A 6000-nucleotide genomic window follows, 5' to 3' on the forward strand; every position below is an offset into this window, starting at 1 on the left:
CAGCTGTTTACTTTGAGAACCCGAAAAATGAAAGGCACATCCACATCATTTCAGGTGCTAGGCATTTAGTTCAAGGAAGATGAAAATCTCCATAGTCCACCAAGAACTGCTTTGAGGATATTTGTTTTTGCATTCCCACTTACTTTCAACATGTCGTGTCTTCACAGTCAGGCTATTTCATCAACTTGCAGGTTCTGCATTCATGTTTCAGAGATACCAAACTGTAGGAGCTATTTTTGTCAGGCAATGATAGAGTATCTGAAAATGACAGCACATGATAGGATATTGAAAACTGGCATCTTTCCTCTCTACATCCAAGGAATACCCAAAGTAGCCCACATAGTTTGGCTCATCTGACAAATAAAGTGCCCTACTGAGGTCAATGGTGTTATGTTAGCAGTGGCTGTGCTTTCAAGGCACTAATGCAGCACAGCACTTAAATATTTTGCTTATCCATCTCATTTCTTGATCTGAGGTCAAGGGTAATTTTGTATAGAAAAGTATAATAGAGTGTGAATTCATAAAATTGTAGCTAACATTGTTGCTCAGTTTAAAGGTGGAATCAGCTTCAGGTTATTCTGCCTCCAAAATTAGTCCTGCTTTAAGCAAAAGACAGACCAGAGTGCTTCAGTGAATAGCAACAAATTCTTGAATTGACACTTTCAGATTTGATTTCTGGCTTTGCAGCAGAAAAATCAAGGGATTCTCAGTTATGATAAATAGATATGTTGTCTCAAAAGCCACATTGTAGAAGTATTCTATTTTTAGATGTGCAAATAGTGCTGGACACAGACATGAGTCAGGGTACTTCAGAAAGTATGTATCAATTTATTTAGAGAACTGGGAAAAACTGCCATTATTTAATTAAGGGATAAGACAGTTATAGGCCAGGCAGCATACATGCAAATGTATGCTGTATTATTTTGGGTAAATCATGGATGTCATATATACAATAGGGCACACACACACTGAGCTGACAATTTTTAACTCCAAGTCCTGGAATTCTGGTATTTTACAAGTTATAAAGTAATGAAACATAAAATAAAGCATTTATGGCACATAACCCTGTTAGAATGCTACAAGCATTTATGGAGTATATTACTGTTAAAATGCTCCAATTAAATTGCTAATTATTAAACTAATTTAAATTCAGTAGAATTGTGTTGCTTCACACAAGTGCTCACATAAAAATATGTCAGTAGTTTTTCTTCAAGGACATCAATGCAATGATCTTTTTTCCCCTACTCATTTTAAACAAAAATGCAAAGAATCTGTGACCCAGACACCCCAAGCAATGCCCCCGAGAAGAGCTGCAGAGTACACACTGACAGGAGGTTTTATGTTTCCCCATCTATGAATCAACAGACTGGTGTATTGAAGCCAGGCACGTGCCAGAGCAGCTAATTTGAGAGAAAGGTGTCTCATAAAACCTAGTAAGGGTTTGCAGAAGACCGCAAGCATTGCAATATCTTTAAAAGCTTGCAATGTTACTGCACAGATTGTCTGCTGTGCAAAAGTCTGGACACTTTTATTGAGTCAGACTTAAAATTAACCCAGTTTTATTTCTAAGAATACAAGTCTATTGTTAGATAAAATCAGCTCTGCAACTTTGAATCCTTGCTATGTTCCACCAAAAAAAAAAAAAAAAAAAAAGAGCCCAGTTTCATTTAGCATAGCAACGTTTGCAAACTGACACATTGTGAAACTCACAGTGCTTTCCGCTGATATTCAAACGGAAATTCATACTATTAACATCATGCAACATTTGCATTCAGACAGGCAAGGCTGTGGCTAACTATGTATTTTGGTACGTATTTGACATTGAACCCAAGTTTATAGTGCAGCTTTAGAGTAATTTGAGAGAAGAGAAATCCTAATACTTCATGGCAAATTGATGTGGAAAACCCAAAACATTATATGTAAAATTAACCAGCCATGAGTTTTGGCAAAACTGACATGCCAAGCAACTCCCATCAATTTCCACATGAGTGCAATGGAGAATTTTCAGGATCAGAGTATCTGCCAGGCTTTTAGGTAGAGGAATTCAAACAAAAGGAAAAAATCCAGCTTCCTCTTTCAAGGGTGTAGTCATACATTAAGACCAGGGAAAAATCAATTTCCAAAATAAAGAACTATATTCAATCAGCATTACTGAAGACCTCTCTCCTACTGCAGCATCAAGTATCCACTGATGCCAAAGCTAGATCAGACATCCAATCCAATATAGCAAATTACACAGATTGGTAGTTTGATTTTAATACAACAGCTCCTGTAAACTGGTTATTCCTGATATGAGGTATTTAATTAAAAGCCAAAGAGCTCAAAGTCAAAAAATATCTTCATAATTCATGATGCTGTGCCCACGTTTTGGAAGCTGGCATTGTTCCCAAGTGCCAGTTTCCCAGTCAGTTTGGTCAATTCCTATTTCAGTGACAAAAAAACTTTCCTGTGACGCTGACAATGACTGACTGCATGAGAAGTGAGGGCTTTTAAAAAATCACTCTTGTATTATTACAATATATTCTAAAAGTAGGGCTTCAAAAACATTTCGAAAAAGCCACAGTAACTACCTGTGTCATGGAAGTTCATCAAATTATAGAAATCTGACTTGATCCTCATATAGCAGTTAGAAGAACCAGAGTAACCAAAAGGAACAGCCCTGAAGAGGACAGATTTATGCAGATTAAGGTAGCTATTATAAATTAAACAAATCCCAGTCTATTTTAATTGCACTGGAGACTTCGATCACAGCACAAAAAATTAAAGATTAGCTCAAGACACTGCATTTTTTCTTCACATCCACCATGTCCTCTGCCTGATGAGCTCCAGTCTACTGTTCTTGGAGCCACCTCACAGAAAATGATGCTATATTAAGAGGCCTCTGTGACAGACAGATTTAGGTCCTAGTACTCCTGAGTTTGAAGTTCCTGTATGACCTGCACTAGTAATTCAGTAAACCTCTGAAAGGCATCACTCTCCAATACAAACCAACATTGAAGAAACTCCTTAGACTTTAAGTTTTTCTGTTTTAAGCAAGGCACTTTGTCTTTCTTCTCATTTTTCCCAGCTGCATTTTACAATTCTTACAAATCAAAGGTCTCTTGATCAATTACTGATTAGCATTGCTATTGCTGAGATTTATTCTAGGCACAAGCAAGATAGGTAGAAGTCTATAGCAGTTATGCTCAGACAATGAAAGAAGCAGATCTCCATCCCCTATTTTTACATCTTTTATCTGTTAAAAAAGTATATTACCCCTTCAAACATACAAGGCACTTTAGGTTAAAGAGTATGGAAATACAAACACTTATGCTTAAAAAGGCAAGAAAAACAGGGCTGAACCAAGTTAATGTTGTGACACTACAAGGCTATTAAAATACTTCTTCTGCAAAATGTTTCTGAGAGCAGGGTCATCAACTTGTCTGATATTTATAGATTTTCTTCTATTTAAGAGGATTGGCATCTCCTGCGCTTGTAGGGCCCATGACAATGGTCTCCACAGAACCTCTCTTTCAAGAAACCTGGTGAGCCCTATGAAACACTTTTAATCAGGTGCAGCTGTTTGTTTTCCTCTTTTTGCTCATGGAAACTGAGGCACAGAGATGACACAGCTTCCCAAGGGCAGGCAGGTGGCAACCTCGACAAAGAGAAATGACTCCCTGAGCATCTGGAGCACCTGCCCAGTGGCCCAGCCATGAGCTCAGGTTGCCCTCAAGACCCTCATGCAGATAGTTGGGCAGCAGCAGCATGAGTATCAATTCCTTGTTCATGCATTTTTTTTATTTTTCAAGTTTCAAGGAAGCAGGTGGAAGTAATACAGAAAAAAAAAAAAGGGCAGATGATGTCCCCAAGCCTGTGTTGAAGGGACTCTCTTTTGGAAAATGAGAACATTGAAAAACCTGTGTTTGACCTTCTACAGGACTGGAAAAGGCCAATGTGACCCTCGGAGCACAGACACCTTTCTGAACTCCTAACAGTCTAAGCAGCCCCCTGCAAATCTTTCATGGACCGGCAGCCATACAGACCAGTTTTAGCTTGTTCAGGCTTTTTAAATGGAAATAAATTCTTCAACCTCTCTTAGCACTTACCAGCCTAAAAGTGTCGTAAATGTATAGCTTGTGTTAAATTGCCCTCTAGAGGAGACAACACAGAGGCAAGAGAATGAAGACCTGGAGACCAATTGTAGCAATTTTTTTTAAAGCAGCAAAACTACCACAGTAATGCCATGCTGTTCTTTCAATACATCAGGAGAGAAATCTGATTGTACAATTGCCCTTTGTTCCATTTTGCCTCAAGAGCGCAAAATCCTGTAATACAAAATGAAACCGTGTTGCAGTTTCAAGATGAGGAGGTAGATCTTCACAGATCAGAGGTGGAGTTCTGTTTTTTAGACAGAGAGCTGCACTCTCTATTTGTAATTTGCCTGAAGGAGAGCAGGATGAGTTTTTTTGATTAGAAATGGATTTCTACTGATCAGAGTTGACACTGTTGCTTCACACCCATTCAGTCCTGAGCTTTTCAAAACTATTTCTCACCGTGCTCAATTGATAGGGTTTTGCAAAAAGAATCCCTAGGGGAAAAAAAAAACCCAAACCCTAGTTGTTGCAGCCCTTTGTTCTTACAACAGGAATTTTATAGATTCCTTTAATTTTTCCATTTTATAGAAAGTTGTCTTTAAATTTGAAAAAATGGCTATATCCATTACCTGGATATTTTCACTCTTAATAAGCCTGCCTACCCATGTCAAAAGGAAATAAATAGTATTATATATCTTAGGGGTAAAATGTGTGATAAGGGCCGTCTGGTTTAATTTAAAAAGATAAATAGCAATTCAAAGCATTTTAGCCTTCTGCAACACCAATGGAGTGGGAATACAACATATAAGAGCAAGTACTGGGGTGAATGGAAGTAGAAAACACCAAGAAATCTGCTTGGGGGCACCTGGGGGAAAATTCATAACTATTGAACGTTTACCACTATGAATTTATATCAGAGATGTTATATGTCTCCTTTTTTTGGGAAACCAGAAAGAGGTATATTGTCACATAAGCTGAAACAATGCCTTACTCATAAATTATTATATGCAGTCAGGAAATCTGTTAATCCTTTAATGTAGTATTATGTTAAAAAAATAAGATAGAAAACAAATTTTGGTCTCTATACCTGCAAAGATGTATGAACCATGGCTACTTTACCAAAATAACAGTGGCAACATTACTGTAGATTGCAAATGATAAGACTGAAAAATGAGAGGAAGCTGTAGAACCCAAGGTCTCTGATAAGACACAGCAACATGAGAAATTACGTGGTTCACACTGATACCTTTCCCAGGCACCTGCCCTACCCCTCTGATGGATATTGCTGGCCCCAAGGCAGGGTAATCTGATGCACTTTCCAAATTGCTGTAAATTTCCATATTCAGGTAAGGTGATTCCTCTTTCACTGTACCTTAACATAACAAGCTGAAAGCCTGGTGTTCCAGGAAAACCACAACGAGTGGATTGGATGTGCTTTGTATAGGCAAGGGAAATGAACTGGAATTACACTGATCTAAATTTTATGAGTATCATCCGTTTTGTCCATTAAAAATTAAAGTTACAAAGTTAATTACAGTAATTCTTTCTCTGTGCACAAATCAGTCAGCTCCCTCAGTATTCATGGGTGCAACCCCTTAGGGCCCTATGTATGTCTGGTTTGCTTAAGTGTTTGCCATCCTGGTCATTATTCACAAAAGATAAAACATCCTTTTCCCAGACTTTTCCCTTGATGCCTGCAGATTGGGATTAGTTGCAGCTAATTTATGTTGTCCCTCTATTTGGGAATAGACCTGTTCTAATTTGCCCCCCTCCCACATCTATGTGAGAAGATAAATGTTCCATCCTAGAACAAGAATTCCAAGTATAACTCTAGAGCCCATGGTGCTTTCTGAAATAAACTTCTTTCTGTAATGACTTCAGTCTTGAGACCCATGGTATCAAAAGGCAGTTGACATCTGCATAA

This window comes from Chamaea fasciata, unplaced genomic scaffold, assembly GCF_029207755.1.
Source record: "Chamaea fasciata isolate MVZ Bird 193981 ecotype frontalis unplaced genomic scaffold, bChaFas1.0.hap1 SCAF_3, whole genome shotgun sequence".
In the NCBI taxonomy this organism is placed as follows: Eukaryota; Metazoa; Chordata; class Aves; order Passeriformes; family Sylviidae; genus Chamaea; species Chamaea fasciata.